Here is a 21286-nt window from a genome sequence, read left to right as displayed (position 1 = left end):
CATATGAGCGGTGGGTGCATATGACTCCCAGCAGTGGACAGAGATATGGGGGTGGGTGCATATCACTATCAGCAGTGGACAGACATATGGGGGTGGGTGCATATCACTACCAGCAGTGGACAGACATATGAGGGGTGGGTGCATATGACTCCCAGCAGTGTCCAGACATATGAGGGGTGGGTGCATATCACTACCAGCAGTGGACAGACATATGGGGGTGGGTGCATATCACTACCAGCAGTGTCCAGACATATGGGGGTGGGTGCATATCACTACCAGTAGTGTCCAGACATATGAGGGTTGGTGCATATCACTAGCAGCAGTGGACAGACATATGGGGGCAGGTGCATATCACTACCAGCAGTGTCCAGACATATGATGGGTGGGTGCATATCATATCACTACCAGCAGCGGACAGACATATGGGGGTGGGTGCATATAACTACCAGCAGTGTCCAGACATATGATGGGTGGGTACATATGACTCCCAGCAGTGTCCAGACAGATGAGGGGTGGGTGCATATCACTACCAGCAGTGTCCAGACATATGAGGGGTGGGTGCATATCACTACCAGCAGTGGACAGACATATGAAGGGGTGGGTGCATATCACTACCAGCAGTGGACAGAGATATGGGGGTGGGTGCAGAGGACTCCCAGCAGTGGACAGAGATATGGGGGGTGCATATCACTACCAGCAGTGTCCAGACATATGAGGGGTGGGTGCATAAGACTCCCAGCAGTGTCCAGACATATGAGTTGTGGGTGCATATCACTACCAGCAGTGTCCAGACATATGAGGGTTGGGTGCATATCACTACCAGCAGTGGACAGACATATGGGGGTGGGTGCATGTCACTACCAGCAGTGTCCAGACATATGAGGGGTGGGTGAAGAGGACTCCCAGCAGTGGACAGACATATGGGTGTGGGTGCATATCACTACCAGCAGTGTCCAGACATATGAGGGGTGGGTGCATATCACTACCAGCAGTGGACAGACATATGAGCGGTGGGTGCATATGACTCCCAGCAGTGGACAGAGATATGGGGGTGGGTGCATATCACTATCAGCAGTGGACAGACATATGGGGGTGGGTGCATATCACTACCAGCAGTGGACAGACATATGAGGGGTGGGTGCATATGACTCCCAGCAGTGTCCAGACATATGAGGGGTGGGTGCATATCACTACCAGCAGTGTCCAGACATATGAGGGGTGGGTGCATATGACTCCCATTAGTGTCCAGACATATGGGGGTGGGTACATATCACTCCCAGCAGTGTCCAGACATATGAGGGGTGGTTGCATATTACTACCAGCAGTGGACAGACATATGGGGGTGGGTGCATATCACTACCAGCAGTGTCCAGACATATGAGGGTTGGGTGCATATCACTACCAGCAGTGGACAGACATATAGGGGTGGGTGCATATCACTACCAGCAGTGTCCAGACATATGAGGGGTGGGTGCAGAGGACTCCCAGCAGTGGACAGACATATGGGTGTGGGTGCATATCACTACCAACAGTGTCCAGACATATGAGGGGTGGGTGCATATCACTACCAGCAGTGGACAGACATATGAGCGGTGGGTGCATCTGACTCCCAGCAGTGGACAGACATATGAGGGGTGGGTGCATATGACTCCCAGTTGTGTCCAGACATATGAAGGGTGGGTGCATATCACTACCAGCAGTGGACAGACATGTGGGGGTGGGTGCATATCACTACCAGCAGTGTCCAGACATATGGGGGTGGGTGCATATCACTACCAGTAGTGTCCAGACATATGAGGGTTGGTGCATATCACTAGCAGCAGTGGACAGACATATGGGGGCGGGTGCATATCACTACCAGAAGTGTCCAGACATATGAGGGGTGGGTGCATATCATATCACTACCAGCAGCGGACAGACATATGGGGGTGGGTGCATATAACTACCAGCAGTGTCCAGACATATGATGGGTGGGTACATATGACTCCCAGCAGTGTCCAGACATATGAGGGGTGGGTGCATATCACTACCAGCAGTGTCCAGACATATGAGGGGTGGGTGCATATCACTACCAGCAGTGGACAGACATATGAAGGGGTGGGTGCATATCACTACCAGCAGTGGACAGAGATATGGGGGTGGGTGCATATAACTACCAGCAGTGTCCAGACATATGATGGGTGGGTACATATGACTCCCAGCAGTGTCCAGACATATGAGGGGTGGGTGCATATCACTACCAGCAGTGTCCAGACATATGAGGGGTGGGTGCATATCACTACCAGCAGTGGACAGACATATGAAGGGGTGGGTGCATATCACTACCAGCAGTGGACAGAGATATGGGGGTGGGTGCAGAGGACTCCCAGCAGTGGACAGAGATATGGGGGGGTGCATATCACTATCAGCAGTGTCCAGACATATGAGGGGTGGGTGCAGAGGACTCCCAGCAGTGGACAGACATATGGGTGTGGGTGCATATCACTACCAGCAGTGTCCAGACATATGAGGGGTGGGTGCATATCACTACCAGCAGTGGACAGACATATGAGCGGTGGGTGCATATGACTCCCAGCAGTGGACAGAGATATGGGGGTGGGTGCATATCACTATCAGCAGTGGACAGACATATGGGGTGGGTGCATATCACTACCAGCAGTGGACAGACATATGAGGGGTGGGTGCATATGACTCCCAGCAGTGTCCAGACATATGAGGGGTGGGTGCATATCACTACCAGCAGTGGACAGACATATGGGGGTGGGTGCATATCACTACCAGCAGTGTCCAGACATATGGGGGTGGGTGCATATCACTACCAGTAGTGTCCAGACATATGAGGGTTGGTGCATATCACTAGCAGCAGTGGACAGACATATGGGGGCAGGTGCATATCACTACCAGCAGTGTCCAGACATATGATGGGTGGGTGCATATCATATCACTACCAGCAGCGGACAGACATATGGGGGTGGGTGCATATAACTACCAGCAGTGTCCAGACATATGATGGGTGGGTACATATGACTCCCAGCAGTGTCCAGACAGATGAGGGGTGGGTGCATATCACTACCAGCAGTGTCCAGACATATGAGGGGTGGGTGCATATCACTACCAGCAGTGGACAGACATATGAAGGGGTGGGTGCATATCACTACCAGCAGTGGACAGAGATATGGGGGTGGGTGCAGAGGACTCCCAGCAGTGGACAGAGATATGGGGGGTGCATATCACTACCAGCAGTGTCCAGACATATGAGGGGTGGGTGCATAAGACTCCCAGCAGTGTCCAGACATATGAGTTGTGGGTGCATATCACTACCAGCAGTGTCCAGACATATGAGGGTTGGGTGCATATCACTACCAGCAGTGGACAGACATATGGGGGTGGGTGCATGTCACTACCAGCAGTGTCCAGACATATGAGGGGTGGGTGAAGAGGACTCCCAGCAGTGGACAGACATATGGGTGTGGGTGCATATCACTACCAGCAGTGTCCAGACATATGAGGGGTGGGTGCATATCACTACCAGCAGTGGACAGACATATGAGCGGTGGGTGCATATGACTCCCAGCAGTGGACAGAGATATGGGGGTGGGTGCATATCACTATCAGCAGTGGACAGACATATGGGGGTGGGTGCATATCACTACCAGCAGTGGACAGACATATGAGGGGTGGGTGCATATGACTCCCAGCAGTGTCCAGACATATGAGGGGTGGGTGCATATCACTACCAGCAGTGGACAGACATATGGGGGTGGGTGCATATCACTACCAGCAGTGTCCAGACATATGGGGGTGGGTGCATATCACTACCAGTAGTGGCCAGACATATGAGGGTTGGTGCATATCACTAGCAGCAGTGGACAGACATATGGGGGCAGGTGCATATCACTACCAGCAGTGTCCAGACATATGAGGGGTGGGTGCATATCATATCACTACCAGCAGCGGACAGACATATGGGGGTGGGTGCATATAACTGCCAGCAGTGTCCAGACATATGATGGGTGGGTACATATGACTCCCAGCAGTCTCCAGACATATGAGGGGTGGGTGCATAAGACTCCCCGCAGTGTCCAGACATATGAGTTGTGGGTGCATATCACTACCAGCAGTGTCCAGACATATGAGGGTTGGGTGCATATCACTACCAGCAGTGGACAGACATATGGGGGTGGGTGCATATCACTACCAGCAGTGTCCAGACATATGAGGGTGGGTGCAGAGGACTCCCAGCAGTGGACAGACATATGGGTGTGGGTGCATATCACTACCAGCAGTGTCCAGACATATGAGGGGTGGGTGCATATCACTACCAGCAGTGGACAGACATATGAGCGGTGGGTGCATATGACTCCCAGCAGTGGACAGAGATATAGGGGTGGGTGCATATCACTATCAGCAGTGGACAGACATATGGGGGTGGGTGCATATCACTACCAGCAGTGGACAGACATATGAGGGGTGGGTGCATATGACTCCCAGCAGTGTCCAGACATATGAGGGGTGGGTGCATATCACTACCAGCAGTGGACAGACATATGGGGGTGGGTGCATATCACTACCATCAGTGTCCAGACATATGGGGGTGGGTGCATATCACTACCAGTAGTGTCCAGACATATGAGGGTTGGTGCATATCACTAGCAGCAGTGGACAGACATATGGGGGCAGGTGCATATCACTACCAGCAGTGTCCAGACATATGAGGGGTGGGTGCATATCATATCAGTACCAGCAGCGGACAGACATATGGGGGTGGGTGCATATAACTACCAGCAGTGTCCAGACATATGATGGGTGGGTACATATGACTCCCAGCAGTGTCCAGACAGATGAGGGGTGGGTGCATATCACTACCAGCAGTGTCCAGACATATGAGGGGTGGGTGCATATCACTACCAGCAGTGGACAGACATATGAAGGGGTGGGTGCATATCACTACCAGCACTGGACAGAGATATGGGGGTGGGTGCAGAGGACTCCCAGCAGTGGACAGAGATATGGGGGGGTGCATATCACTACCAGCAGTGTCCAGACATATGAGGGGTGGGTGCATAAGACTCCCAGCAGTGTCCAGACATATGAGTTGTGGGTGCATATCACTACCAGCAGTGTCCAGACATATGAGGGTTGGGTGCATATCACTACCAGCAGTGGACAGACATATGGGGGTGGGTGCATGTCACTACCAGCAGTGTCCAGACATATGAGGGGTGGGTGCAGAGGACTCCCAGCAGTGGACAGACATATGGGTGTGGGTGCATATCACTACCAGCAGTGTCCAGACATATGAGGGGTGGGTGCATATCACTACCAGCAGTGGACAGATATATGAGCTGTGGGTGCATATGACTCCCAGCAGTGGACAGAGATATGGGGGTGGGTGCATATCACTATCAGCAGTGGACAGACATATGGGGGTGGGTGAATATCACTACCAGCAGTGGACAGACATATGAGGGGTGGGTGCATATGACTCCCAGCAGTGTCCAGACATATGATGGGTGGGTGCATATCACTACCAGCAGTGGACAGACATATGGGGGTGGGTGCATATCACTACCAGCAGTGTCCAGACATATGGGGTGGGTGCATATCACTACCAGTAGTGTCCAGACATATGAGGGTTGGTGCATATCACTAGCAGCAGTGGACAGACATATGGGGGCAGGTGCATATCACTACCAGCAGTGTCCAGACATATGAGGGGTGGGTGCATATCATATCACTACCAGCAGCGGACAGACATATAGGGGTGGGTGCATATAACTACCAGCAGTGTCCAGACATATGATGGGTGGGTACATATGACTCCCAGCAGTGTCCAGACAGATGAGGGGTGGGTGCATATCACTACCAGCAGTGTCCAGACATATGAGGGGTGGGTGCATATCACTACCAGCAGTGGTCAGAGATATGGGGGTGGGTGCAGAGGACTCCCAGCAGTGGACAGAGATATGGGGGGTGCATATCACTACCAGCAGTGTCCAGACATATGAGGGGTGGGTGCATAAGACTCCCAGCAGTGTCCAGACATATGAGGGGTGGGTGCATATCACTACCAGCAGTGTCCAGACATATGAGGGGTGGGTGCATATCACTACCAGCAGTGGACAGACATATGGGGGTGGGTGCACATCACTACCAGCAGTGGACAGACATATGAGGGGTGGGTGCATATGACTCCCAGCAGTGTTCAGACATATGGGGGTCGGTGCATATCACTACCCGCAATGTCCAGACATATGAGGGTTGGGTGCATATCACTACCAGCAGTGGACAGACATATGGGGGTGGGTGCATATCACTACCAGCAGTGGACAGACATATGGGGGTGGGTGCCTATCACTACCAGCAGTATCCAGACATATGGGGGTGGGTGCATATCACTACCCGCAGTGTCCAGACATATGAGGGTTGGGTGCATATCACTACCAGCATTGGACAGACATATGTGGGTGGGTGCATATCACTACCAGCAGTGTCCAGACATATGAGGGGTGGGTGCAGAGGACTCCCAGCAGTGGACAGACATATGGGGGTGGGTGCATATCACTACCAGCAGTGTCCAGACATATGAGGGGTGGGTGCATATCACTACCAGCAGTGGACAGACATATGGGGGTGGGTGCATATCACTACCAGCAGTGTCCAGACATATGAGGGGTGGGTGCAGAGGACTCCCAGCAGTAGACAGACATATGGGTGTGGGTGCATATCACTACCAGCAGTGTCCAGACATATGAGGGGTGGGTGCATATCACTACCAGCAGTGGACAGACATATGAGGGGTGGGTGCATATGACTCCCAGCAGTGGACAGAGATATGGGGGTGGGTGCATATCACTACCAGCAGTGGACAGACATATGGGGGTGGGTGCACATCACTACCAGCAGTGGACAGACATATGAGGGGTGGGTGCATATGACTCCCAACAGTGTCCAGATATATGGGGGTGGGTGCATATCACAGCCAGCAGTGTCCAGACATATGAGGTTTGGGTGCATATCACTACCAGAAGTGGACAGACATATGGTGGTGGGTGCAAATCACTACCAGCTGTGTCCAGACATATGAGGGGTGGGTGCAGAGGACTCCCAGCAGTGGACAGACATATGGGGGTGGGTGCATGTCACTACAAGCAGTGTCCAGACATATGAGGGGTGGGTGCATATCACTAACAGCAGTGGACAGACATATGTGGGGTGGGTGCATAGGACTCCCAGCAGTGGACAGAGATATGGGGGTGGGTGCATATCACTACCAGCAGTGGACAGACATATGGGGGTGGGTGCATATCACTACCAGCAGTGTCCAGACATATGAGGGTTGGGTGCATATCACTACCAGCAGTAGACAGACATATGGGGGTGGGTGCAGAGGACTCCCAGCAGTAGACAGATGTAGGAAATGGGACCCCCGGCCGGCCAGGGCTTGCGCCACAGCCAGTCAGAGACCACCACTCCTATGAAAGGTCGACCCCTGCTCGCCCTCTAGGCAACGCGGCGCGGGCAGCCAGGCCTATCTCGGAGGACGTGTGAAGCATTTGCGCACGCACCCACCAACAACAACCTCCCGGGCCTCCCACAAAGGAACTCCACACCAAGTATATATATATGAAAAATAGATTCTGTATTAAGCAGGACACATAGGAACACACATCGTACAAGGTGCCAGGGGCACGGGTAGGGGCTTCGGGGAAGAAGGTACAGCACAGGGCCAAGGGACCACGGCCAGGAATCACATAGGGGACATCTGGTATTCAAGGGGGGAAAATAGGACAAGGTACACAACAACAGGAGCACCCGTAGAGGTGCAACACAGAATACGTGTAGGGATCACATTAGACCTGGTCCATGGCAATCCACAGGCCAGCGGGCCTTTCTGGGGCAAGGTGCCCAAGTGTCTCGATGTTCATGGCAGGGAGCCCGGGGCAAAGCTAAACGTAGCAGTGGCCCACTAAGTGCTGGGCCACTGAGGGACCCCGTGGGAGCCTTACCGGCCCTGGGGAAAAGGGTGCCAACGGGTGGGGCCACTCGGGCTCTGGGGGCAATGATACGGTGGAGCCTTTTGGGCTCTGGGGGCAATGCCACAGGTGGAGCCTCGCAGGGCTCAGACCATTGGGGGGGCACGCGGAGTCCCTCTCGGGGGACTGGGCTTCGTGGGAGGCCTCCTGGGCCTCGGGCACAACCGGAGATTCACTCGAGGGGGGGGGCGGACACCGACAACGTGTCCCGACGCCCCTCCTCCCTGGGGCTCGCAGCAGCACTCACCGGTTTTGGTGCGCCGGTCTCCTTCGCTGCGCCAGCCTTCTCCTTGTGCTCCGGGGCTCTCTCTCTCTCGGGAGCCCCGGGGAAGGTCAGCAGCTTCACGGGGGTATCGCAGGGGCGCGGAGTGAGCTCCCGCCGCTCCTGCTACGTCGTTTTCCTTCGGCCGGCCTCTCCTCCTTCTCCCGGGCCGGCAGCCAATCACGGCGCGGCCTGGGGGATGACGCCAGTGGGGAATCCCGGGCCGGCAGCCAATACCAGCGCGGCCCGGGGATGACGTCACTAGGGTCCCGGGCGGCGGCGGTGAACTCGGGGAGAAATCGTCGAGGAGTGGGCTCCCTCGTAAGGCACACGGGTAGAGAATAAAGCGAGGTAGGCACTCGCTGGGGGTATCGAACACTGGGAGCACGGGGTAGACGCCGGTGGGCACCGGCTCGTTGAATGTAGCGCTACCAGCGCTGGTGCAGGAGTGAAGGACCCCAAAGCGGCAGGGGCAGGGAGCAGCGCTTCCAGGCGCTGGGCAGAAGGGACAGCGCTCCCCCAGCGCTAGATGCAGGCTACCAAAGTCCGTCGGTAGTCCAGGACCTCAGGGGGGCCCAACAGCGCCAAAGAGGGGAAGGGGCCATCCTTAGTCCAGGAGTAGGGCAGGGCCCAGGGAGGCATGCCACCCCTGAGCCCCAGCAGCAGCAGCTCCGGGTAGATTCAAGTTGGAGAACAAGAACAAGTCCAGGGTGTCCCAGCACCCTTTTTATACACACATTCTTGGTCTGAAGGGGCAGGCAGGGGGAGAACCAGCTGGAACTGGTTATGGGGGATTCTTTACACTGGCCAGGCTAGGAACATCAGCCGCACCCCAGGGGGTGGAGCCAGCAGTGTCTGGGGAAAACCCAGCCTCATTCATGACACTCAAACCAGACGGTCAATCCACAAGCAGACCCAGGCTCACTCCTCCCCTCACATCAGTAGGCTAAACACTCCATTCACCACCGGGCAGACCCTCCCAGATCCTGGGAGCCAGGCTCACCAGCCAGCCCCGGCCAATCATACGCCAGGCACATATTCCACAAATATGCCAACTTCCAAAAGAGGGACTTCTGCACCAGACACACTCATACCTCATATACCGTTGCGCAGCATTCAACCTCCCGAGTTCATCCATACCAGACTTGACCCTGCACACCCTACGCACCGGGAACTACTGAGGACTCATCCATTCCCCATGTATTCCTATGGAAGGGGAGGTCGCTCTCTCCTCACACTCACTCAGAGGGGGAATCACCATCCCCAGGTTACATATAGCATAAAAACTTCAGGGGCGGACCTGCCAGATGGGCCAGGTCCAACACACGTCCCTCCCAGCCCAAAGGCAGGGTAGACCAATCACTACCGTGATGGACTTCCCTGCTTGCAGGGCGATAGAACATGGACGTGGCCCGCGCTACCGAGCCACCCTCCAGTTCAACGCCTACCTGGACCGATAGACACACACAGGCTAAAAATGTGAAAAAAAATGAAAAACAATAAAGACATAGGCCCAACCAGGCTATCCTACTGGTACGCCTTAGTTGTCTGTGACTAGGACCAGGCCCTGGGCTCCCCAGATACCACTGGTCCCTGCTAATCCGGAGTGGGGGGTGGTAACCCCGGGCCCACAATAGCCCTTCTCCACTCCCTTTCTCAGGGTAGCCACGCCTACCACTGTTCCTTCCACCTAGGGTCCGCACCCTCAGGCTTGCCAGAGGTCACGGGCAAGAATGCCCCACCCTACCTCTACTTCTGAGGTTCCGCGTCCTCCCAGGGGGAACACCCTCAGAACACACCTTCCTATCAGTTTTGGGAACTTCCTCCCTCCACTGGTCTTCCACCTGGGAACTAAGCGTTCAGCTCTCCCCAAGGCAAGCCGCAGCAGCGCCAGCGGTCTCCCTTGTCCAGGATACAACTTAACATAAATTCAATAAAACGAGCCGCGGCAGCACTAGCCGGTCTCAAGGTTCAGCTCTCCCCAAGGCAAGCCGCGGCCGAGCCAGCAGGTCTTCCTTGTCCGGGATACAACTACCATAACTTTCACAAAACGAGCCGCGGCAGCGCCAGCAGGTCTCAAGGTTCAGCTCTCCCCAAGGCAAGCCGCGGCCGAGCCAGCAGGTCTTCCTTGTCCAGGATACAACTTAACGTAAATTCAGCCAGGGCGACACCTGACGCCTAAACCATATTCAGCGGGGTACGGGGGGGGACACCTGACGCATCAGACACATTCAGCGGTGCACGGAACACATGATGCCTCCAACACATTCAGCGGGGTAAGGAAGGACCCTGACGCATCAGACACATTCAGCGGTGCACGGAACACATGATGCCTCCAACACATTCAGCGCGGTAACGTAAATTCAGCCAGGGCGACACCTGACGCCTAAACCATATTCAGCGGGGTACGGGGGGGACACCTGACGCATCAGACACATTCAGCGGTGCACGGAACACATGATGCCTCCAACACATTCAGCGGGGTAAGGAAGGACACCTGACGCATCAGACACATTCAGCGGTGCACGGAACACATGATGCCTCCAACACATTCAGCGGGGTAACGTCAATTCAGCCAGGGCGACACCTGACGCCTAAACCATATTCAGCGGGGTACGGGGGGGACACCTGACGCATCAGACACATTCAGCGGTGCACGGAACACATGATGCCTCCAACACATTCAGCGGGGTAAGGAAGGACACCTGACGCATCAGACACATTCAGCGGTGGACGGAACACATGATGCCTCCAACACATTCAGCGGGGTAACGTCAATTCAGCCAGGGCGACACCTGACGCCTAAACCATATTCAGCGGGGTACGGGGGGGACACCTGACTCGAACACATCTTTCACAGAGCGGACATTTACGTAACCCCTTAAAACAATAATCTCCTTTCTTTGCGACCATGTACAATACAGAGTTTTGCAGGGAGGCCAGTTATCGTTGGGGTACTGCGCAAACACAAGTCCGGATCCCACTTCTGACACCAGTGTAGGAAATGGGACCCCCGGCCGGCCAGGGCTTGCGCCACAGCCAGTCAGAGACCACCACTCCTATGAAAGGTCGACCCCTGCTCGCCCTCTAGGCAACGCGGCGCGGGCAGCCAGGCCTATCTCGGAGGACGTGTGAAGCATTTGCGCACGCACCCACCAACAACAACCTCCCGGGCCTGCCACAAAGGAACTCCACACCAAGTATATATATATGAAAAATAGATTCTGTATTAAGCAGGACACATAGGAACACACATCGTACAAGGTGCCAGGGGCACGGGTAGGGGCTTCGGGGAAGAAGGTACAGCACAGGGCCAAGGGACCACGGCCAGGAATCACATAGGGGACATCTGGTATTCAAGGGGGGAAAATAGGACAAGGTACACAACAACAGGAGCACCCGTAGAGGTGCAACACAGAATACGTGTAGGGATCACATTAGACCTGGTCCATGGCAATCCACAGGCCAGCGGGCCTTTCTGGGGCAAGGTGCCCAAGTGTCTCGATGTTCATGGCAGGGAGCCCGGGGCAAAGCTAAACGTAGCAGTGGCCCACTAAGTGCTGGGCCACTGAGGGACCCCGTGGGAGCCTTACCGGCCCTGGGGAAAAGGGTGCCAACGGGTGGGGCCACTCGGGCTCTGGGGGCAATGATACGGTGGAGCCTTTTGGGCTCTGGGGGCAATGCCACAGGTGGAGCCTCGCAGGGCTCAGACCATTGGGGGGGCACGCGGAGTCCCTCTCGGGGGACTGGGCTTCGTGGGAGGCCTCCTGGGCCTCGGGCACAACCGGAGATTCACTCGAGGGGGGGGGCGGACACCGACAACGTGTCCCGACGCCCCTCCTCCCTGGGGCTCGCAGCAGCACTCACCGGTTTTGGTGCGCCGGTCTCCTTCGCTGCGCCAGCCTTCTCCTTGTGCTCCGGGGCTCTCTCTCTCTCGGGAGCCCCGGGGAAGGTCAGCAGCTTCACGGGGGTATCGCAGGGGCGCGGAGTGAGCTCCCGCCGCTCCTGCTACGTCGTTTTCCTTCGGCCGGCCTCTCCTCCTTCTCCCGGGCCGGCAGCCAATCACGGCGCGGCCTGGGGGATGACGCCAGTGGGGAATCCCGGGCCGGCAGCCAATACCAGCGCGGCCCGGGGATGACGTCACTAGGGTCCCGGGCGGCGGCGGTGAACTCGGGGAGAAATCGTCGAGGAGTGGGCTCCCTCGTAAGGCACACGGGCAGAGAATAAAGCGAGGTAGGCACTCGCTGGGGGTATCGAACACTGGGAGCACGGGGTAGACGCCGGTGGGCACCGGCTCGTTGAATGTAGCGCTACCAGCGCTGGTGCAGGAGTGAAGGACCCCAAAGCGGCAGGGGCAGGGAGCAGCGCTTCCAGGCGCTGGGCAGAAGGGACAGCGCTCCCCCAGCGCTAGATGCAGGCTACCAAAGTCCGTCGGTAGTCCAGGACCTCAGGGGGGCCCAACAGCGCCAAAGAGGGGAAGGGGCCATCCTTAGTCCAGGAGTAGGGCAGGGCCCAGGGAGGCACGCCACCCCTGAGCCCCAGCAGCAGCAGCTCCGGGTAGATTCAAGTTGGAGAACAAGAACAAGTCCAGGGTGTCCCAGCACCCTTTTTATACACACATTCTTGGTCTGAAGGGGCAGGCAGGGGGAGAACCAGCTGGAACTGGTTATGGGGGATTCTTTACACTGGCCAGGCTAGGAACATCAGCCGCACCCCAGGGGGTGGAGCCAGCAGTGTCTGGGGAAAACCCAGCCTCATTCATGACACTCAAACCAGACGGTCAATCCACAAGCAGACCCAGGCTCACTCCTCCCCTCACATCAGTATGCTAAACACTCCATTCACCACCGGGCAGACCCTCCCAGATCCTGGGAGCCAGGCTCACCAGCCAGCCCCGGCCAATCATACGCCAGGCACATATTCCACAAATATGCCAACTTCCAAAAGAGGGACTTCTGCACCAGACACACTCATACCTCATATACCGTTGCGCAGCATTCAACCTCCCGAGTTCATCCATACCAGACTTGACCCTGCACACCCTACGCACCGGGAACTACTGAGGACTCATCCATTCCCCATGTATTCCTATGGAAGGGGAGGTCGCTCTCTCCTCACACTCACTCAGAGGGGGAATCACCATCCCCAGGTTACATATAGCATAAAAACTTCAGGGGCGGACCTGCCAGATGGGCCAGGTCCAACAACAGACATATGGGTGTGGGTGCATATCACTACCAGCAGTGTCCAGACATATGAGGGGTGGGTGCATATCACTACCAGCAGTGTCCAGACATATGAGGGGTGGGTGCATATGACTCCCATTAGTGTCCAGACATATGGGGGTGGGTACATATCACTCCCAGCAGTGTCCAGACATATGAGGGGTGGGTGCATATTACTACCAGCAGTGGACAGACATGTGGGGGTGGGTGCATATCACTACCAGCAGTGTCCAGACATATGAGGGTTGGGTGCATATCACTACCAGCAGTGGACAGACATATGGGGGTGGGTGCATATCACTACCAGCAGTGTCCAGACATATGAGGGGTGGGTGCAGAGGACTCCCAGCAGTGGACAGACATATGGGTGTGGGTGCATATCACTACCAACAGTGTCCAGACATATGAGGGGTGGGTTCATATCACTACCAGCAGTGGACAGACATATGAGCGGTGGGTGCATATGACTCCCAGCAGTGGACAGAGATATGGGGGTGGGTGCATATCACTATCAGCAGTGGACAGACATATGGGGGTGGGTGCATATCACTACCAGCAGTGGACAGACATATGAGGGGTGGGTGCATATGACTCCCAGTTGTGTCCAGACATATGAAGGGTGGGTGCATATCACTACCAGCAGTGGACAGACATGTGGGGGTGGGTGCATATCACTACCAGCAGTGTCCAGACATATGGGGGTGGGTGCATATCACTACCAGTAGTGTCCAGACATATGAGGGTTGGTGCATATCACTAGCAGCAGTGGACAGACATATGGGGGCGGGTGCATATCACTACCAGCAGTGTCCAGACATATGAGGGGTGGGTGCATATCATATCACTACCAGCAGCGGACAGACATATGGGGGTGGGTGCATATAACTACCAGCAGTGTCCAGACATATGATGGGTGGGTACATATGACTCCCAGCAGTGTCCAGACATATGAGGGGTGGGTGCATATCACTACCAGCAGTGTCCAGACATATGAGGGGTGGGTGCATATCACTACCAGCAGTGGACAGACATATGAAGGGGTGGGTGCATATCACTACCAGCAGTGGACAGAGATATGGGGGTGGGTGCATATAACTACCAGCAGTGTCCAGACATATGATGGGTGGGTACATATGACTCCCAGCAGTGTCCAGACATATGAGGGGTGGGTGCATATCACTACCAGCAGTGTCCAGACATATGAGGGGTGGGTGCATATCACTACCAGCAGTGGACAGACATATGAAGGGGTGGGTGCATATCACTACCAGCAGTGGACAGAGATATGGGGGTGGGTGCAGAGGACTCCCAGCAGTGGACAGAGATATGGGGGGGTGCATATCACTACCAGCAGTGTCCAGACATATGAGGGGTGGGTGCATAAGACTCCCAGCAGTGTCCAGACATATGAGTTGTGGGTGCATATCACTACCAGCAGTGTCCAGACATATGAGGGTTGGGTGCATATCACTACCAGCAGTGGACAGACATATGGGGGTGGGTGCATATCACTACCAGCAGTGTCCAGACATATGAGGGGTGGGTGCATATCACTACCAGCAGTGGACAGACATATGAGCGGTGGGTGCATATGACTCCCAGCAGTGGACAGAGATATGGGGGTGGGTGCATATCACTATCAGCAGTGGACAGACATATGGGGGTGGGCGCATATCACTACCAGCAGTGGACAGACATATGAGGGGTGGGTGCATATGACTCCCAGCAGTGTGCAGACATATGAGGGGTGGGTGCATATCACTACCAGCAGTGGACAGACATATGGGGGTGGGTGCATATCACTACCAGCAGTGTCCAGACATATGGGGGTGGGTGCATATCACTACCAGTAGTGTCCAGACATATGAGGGTTGGTGCATATCACTAGCAGCAGTGGACAGACATATGGGGGCAGGTGCATATCACTACCAGCAGTGTCCAGACATATGAGGGGTGGGTGCATATCATATCACTACCAGCAGCGGACAGACATATGGGGGTGGGTGCATATAACTACCAGCAGTGTCCAGACATATGATGGGTGGGTACATATGACTCCCAGCAGTGTCCAGACAGATGAGGGGTGGGTGCATATCACTACCAGCAGTGTCCAGACATATGAGGGGTGGGTGCATATCACTACCAGCAGTGTCCAGACATATGAGGGGTGGGTGCAGAGGACTCCCAGCAGTGGACAGACATATGGGGGTGGGTGCATATCACTACCAGCAGTGTCCAGACATATGAGGGGTGGGTGCATAAGACTCCCAGCAGTGTCCAGACATATGAGGGGTGGGTGCATATCACTACCAGCAGTGGACAGACATATGGGGGTGGGTGCACATCACTACCAGCAGTGGACAGACATTTGAGGGGTGGGTGCATATGACTCCCAGCAGTGTTCAGACATATGGGGGTCGGTGCATATCACTACCCGCAATGTCCAGACATATGAGGGTTGGGTGCATATCACTACCAGCAGTGGACAGACATATGAAGGGGTGGGTGCATATCACTACCAGCAGTGGACAGAGATATGGGGGTGGGTGCATATAACTACCAGCAGTGTCCAGACATATGATGGGTGGGTACATATGACTCCCAGCAGTGTCCAGACATATGAGGGGTGGGTGCATATCACTACCAGCAGTGTCCAGACATATGAGGGGTGGGTGCATATCACTACCAGCAGTGGACAGACATATGAAGGGGTGGGTGCATATCACTACCAGCAGTGGACAGAGATATGGGGGTGGGTGCAGAGGACTCCCAGCAGTGGACAGAGATATGGGGGGGTGCATATCACTACCAGCAGTGTCCAGACATATGAGGGGTGGGTGCATAAGACTCCCAGCAGTGTCCAGACATATGAGTTGTGGGTGCATATCACTACCAGCAGTGTCCAGACATATGAGGGTTGGGTGCATATCACTACCAGCAGTGGACAGACATATGGGGGTGGGTGCATATCACTACCAGCAGTGTCCAGACATATGAGGGGTGGGTGCAGAGGACTCCCAGCAGTGGACAGACATATGGGTGTGGGTGCATATCACTACCAGCAGTGTCCAGACATATGAGGGGTGGGTGCATATCACTACCAGCAGTGGACAGACATATGAGCGGTGGGTGCATATGACTCCCAGCAGTGGACAGAGATATGGGGGTGGGTGCATATCACTATCAGCAGTGGACAGACATATGGGGGTGGGCGCATATCACTACCAGCAGTGGACAGACATATGAGGGGTGGGTGCATATGACTCCCAGCAGTGTGCAGACATATGAGGGGTGGGTGCATATCACTACCAGCAGTGGACAGACATATGGGGGTGGGTGCATATCACTACCAGCAGTGTCCAGACATATGGGGGTGGGTGCATATCACTACCAGTAGTGTCCAGACATATGAGGGTTGGTGCATATCACTAGCAGCAGTGGACAGACATATGGGGGCAGGTGCATATCACTACCAGCAGTGTCCAGACATATGAGGGGTGGGTGCATATCATATCACTACCAGCAGCGGACAGACATATGGGGGTGGGTGCATATAACTACCAGCAGTGTCCAGACATATGATGGGTGGGTACATATGACTCCCAGCAGTGTCCAGACAGATGAGGGGTGGGTGCATATCACTACCAGCAGTGTCCAGACATATGAGGGGTGGGTGCATATCACTACCAGCAGTGGACAGAGATATGGGGGTGGGTGCAGAGGACTCCCAGCAGTGGACAGAGATATGGGGGGTGCATATCACTACCAGCAGTGCCCAGACATATGAGGGGTGGGTGCATAAGACTCCCAGCAGTGTCCAGACATATGAGGTGTGGGTGCATATCACTACCAGCAGTGGACAGACATATGGGGGTGGGTGCACATCACTACCAGCAGTGGACAGACATTTGAGGGGTGGGTGCATATGACTCCCAGCAGTGTTCAGACATATGGGGGTCGGTGCATATCACTACCCGCAATGTCCAGACATATGAGGGTTGGGTGCATATCACTACCAGCAGTGGACAGACATATGGGGGTGGGTGCATATCACTACCAGCAGTGGACAGACATATGGGGGTGGGTGCCTATCACTACCAGCAGTGTCCAGACATATGGGGGTGGGTGCATATCACTACCCGCAGTGTCCAGACATATGAGGGTTGGGTGCATATCACTACCAGCATTGGACAGACATATGTGGGTGGGTGCATATCACTACCAGCAGTGTCCAGACATATGAGGGGTGGGTGCAGAGGACTCCCAGCAGTGGACAGACATATGGGGGTGGGTGCATATCACTACCAGCAGTGTCCAGACATATGAGGGGTGGGTGCATATCACTACCAGCAGTGGACAGACATATGGGGGTGGGTGCATATCACTACCAGCAGTGTCCAGACATATGAGGGGTGGGTGCAGAGGACTCCCAGCAGTAGACAGACATATGGGTGTGGGTGCATATCACTACCAGCAGTGGACAGACATATGAGGGGTGGGTGCATATCACTACCAGCAGTGGACAGACATATGAGGGGTGGGTGCATATGACTCCCAGCAGCGGACAGAGATATGGAGGTGGGTGCATATCACTACCAGCAGTGGACAGACATATGGGGGTGGGTGCACATCACTACCAGCAGTGGACAGACATATGAGGGGTGGGTGCATATGACTCCCAACAGTGTCCAGACATATGGGGGTGGGTGCATATCACAGCCAGCAGTGTCCAGACATATGAGGTTTGGGTGCATATCACTATCAGCTGTGTCCAGACATATGAGGGGTGGGTGCAGAGGACTCCCAGCAGTGGACAGACATATGGGGGTGGGTGTGTTAGACGGCGACCTCAGAGGAGCCCGGGAAGGGAGTCCTGACTACCCTGAGACCCACCCTCAAGTATCGTAGCCGGGCACTGGCGGGAGACTCCTCAGGAGGAGAAGTCTCGTACCGAGGATCGTACTTCGGGCACCACACGACACAGAAACAACACACCGTGCGTTCTCAGGAACCAATCTTTATCAAATAGGTTAGCACTGCAAATATGTACAAGGAGAGCGCGGGCTCAATGAGTCTCGGAAGGGATAGGGGGTAGCGGGACAGTCTTTGGCACAAAAGTTCAAGGTAAGGATGTACCCGGCGCACAGCTCACAATCCTCGAGCTGGGGGGTAGGCTGGTTGTCGTGGGGTCCGGCGGGACCAGTGGAGTCTGTGGAAGCCGCGAGTCACTCAGCGGCTCAGGTACAAGTTCGGAGGTCTTACGGTCTTCAGGGAGCCGCGAGTCACTCAGCAGGGCTCAGGTACAAGTTCGGAGGTCTTACGATCTTCGGGGAGCCGCGAGTCACTCAGCAGGGCTCAGGTACAAGTTCGGAGGTCTTACAATCTTCAGGGAGCCGCGAGTCACTCAGCAGGGCTCAGGTACAAGTTCGGAGGTCTTACGATCTTCGGGGAGCCGCGAGTCACTCAGCAGGGCTCAGGTAGTTCTAAGTTCCAGGAGCCGCGACCGCGTCAGCAGGCTCTCGTTGTTCCAGCGTCGAATCTCCGGACAGTCCCAGAGCACCCCTGGTTATAGGTCGACCCCTCTTTGATGTCCGGAGTCTGTGCAGGCAGGGGTCTTGTCACCTGGGGGTCGCTTGTCGGGGGTTTCCTGCCATTGTCTTTTGATCCTTTCAGGGCCGGGTCGGGAGGAGTCCCAGACACCCAGCAGGCGTGGAGCCAGCCTTCAGGGAGGCCGGAGGGCCGATCGAAACCCATCGTCCCAGGGGAGTTCAGAGGTGCGATAGAAACTGCTCCTCCCTCTCTCACCCCTGGAAGCGTGATGTCCTCCAGCCGGAGTGGCGCCTCTAGGCCCGGGTCGCGCTGGGGCCGGGCGGCCATCTTGGTGCATGAAGTGGGCACGCGGGCCCGGGGTGGCCGCAAGGAGAGAGGCCATGGACGAGGGTGTCCGGGTTGAGTGCGTGTGTTCTGGTGGAAAGGCTTGGTGAGGCCGGGGGATTGGGGCCGCCGGCACCAGGTTAGGTGGTGTGGGGACCAGTAGAGCCATGTTACGAGGCCGGGTCCAACACGCGTCCCCCCCAGCTGAAAGCCGGAGAGAACTGCCCATCATCTTGGGGGGTTCTCTTCGCTGAGGCGGAAGAACCGGGAGAGGCCATCGGCGTTGGCGTGTTCCACGGTGAAATCCATCCCCTGAAGGGAGATTGACCACCGCAGTAGCTTGGGGTTTTCTCCCCGCATCTGCATAAGCCATCGCAAGGGCCGATGATCGGTTTGGACTTTGAAATGGGTGCCGAACAGGTAAGGGCGTAGTTTCTTGAGTGCCCAGACCACGGCAAAGACTTCGCGCTCAATGGTACTCCATCGCTGTTCTCTGGGTAACAGCCGCCGACTGAGGAAGGCGACGGGCTGGTCCAGGCCTTGGTCACTCATCTGGGACAGGACGGCCCCAATGCCATGCTCGGAGGCATCGGTCTGGACTACAAACTCCTTGGAGTAGTCGGGAGCCTGGAGGACGGGGGCCGTGCACATGGCCTTCTTTAGGGCATCGAACGCCTCCTGGCAGGCGGTTGTCCACTGAACCTTTTTTGGCTGTTTTTTGGATGTGAGTTCTGTGAGGGGGCCGACAAGGCTGCCATACCCCTTGATGAATCTGCGGTAGTAGCCAGTGAGGCCCAGAAAGGCTCGGACCTCCGTTTGGGTGGTGGGGGGTTCCCAGGCCACGATGGCGTCGATTTTTGGTTGTAGAGGGGCGACCTGGCCACCCCCGACCTGGTGCCCCAGGTAGACTACTGATCCTTGTCCAATTTGGCACTTGCTGGCTTTTACTGTCAGGCCTGCCTGGTGCAGGGCGGTTAGCACCCTCCGGAGGTGCTGGAGGTGCTCACTCCATCCGGAACTGAAAACGGCGATGTCGTCTAGATATGCCGCGCTGAACTGTTCTAGCCAGGACTCTGTTTACCAGTCGCTGGAAGGTGGCCGGGGCATTTTTCATTCCGAAGGGCATTACGCGGAAGCGGTAATGCCCATCTGGGGTGGAGAAGGCAGACCGCTCCTTGGCCCCCTCGGTGAGCGCAATCTGCCAGTATCCGCAGGTGAGGTCGAAGGTGCTGAGGAACCGTGCTGCCCCGAGTCGGTCAATGAGCTCGTCGGCTCGTGGGATGGGGTGGGCATCGGCTCGGGTGACGTCATTGAGCCCCCGGTAGTCCACACAGAACCGGAGCTCGGGGGCGACACCGGGGGCCGCTGCCTTCGGGACCAGGACCACGGGGCTGGCCCAGGGACTGTCAGATGGCTCGATCACTCCCATGGTCAACATCTTTGAGACTTCAGCTTGAATGCAGGACCGGACCCGGTCGGGGACCCGGTAGGCTCGGTGTCTCACCGGCGGGCTGTCCCCGGTGTCCACGTCATGGACACACCAGTCGGTGACTCGGGGGATCAGGGAGAAGAGGTCGGCAAATTGTCCTAGTAGCTGGCGGCAGTCCTCTTGCTGCTGGGTAGTGAGAGCTGGGGAGAGATTCACTCCCTCCACGGAGCCATCCTGCTCCTTGACACACAGGAGGTCCGGGAGGGGATCGGACTCATCTTCGGCCCCGTCATCGGTGGCCAACAGGAGGCTTAGTTCTGTCCGCACAAAGTGAGGCTTGAGGCGGTTCACGTGAAGGACCCGGAGGGGATCCCGGGGCGACTGGACGTCCACCAGGTATGTGACTGGGCTCTTCCGCTCAATCACTTTGTAGGGCCCGGTCCACCTGTCCTGGAGGGCG

This window comes from Triturus cristatus, chromosome 1_1, assembly GCF_964204655.1.
Source record: "Triturus cristatus chromosome 1_1, aTriCri1.1, whole genome shotgun sequence".
Classification (NCBI taxonomy): domain Eukaryota; kingdom Metazoa; phylum Chordata; class Amphibia; order Caudata; family Salamandridae; genus Triturus; species Triturus cristatus.
The sequence above is the reverse complement of the archived record's forward strand: the minus strand, read 5'-3'. Positions refer to the sequence as shown.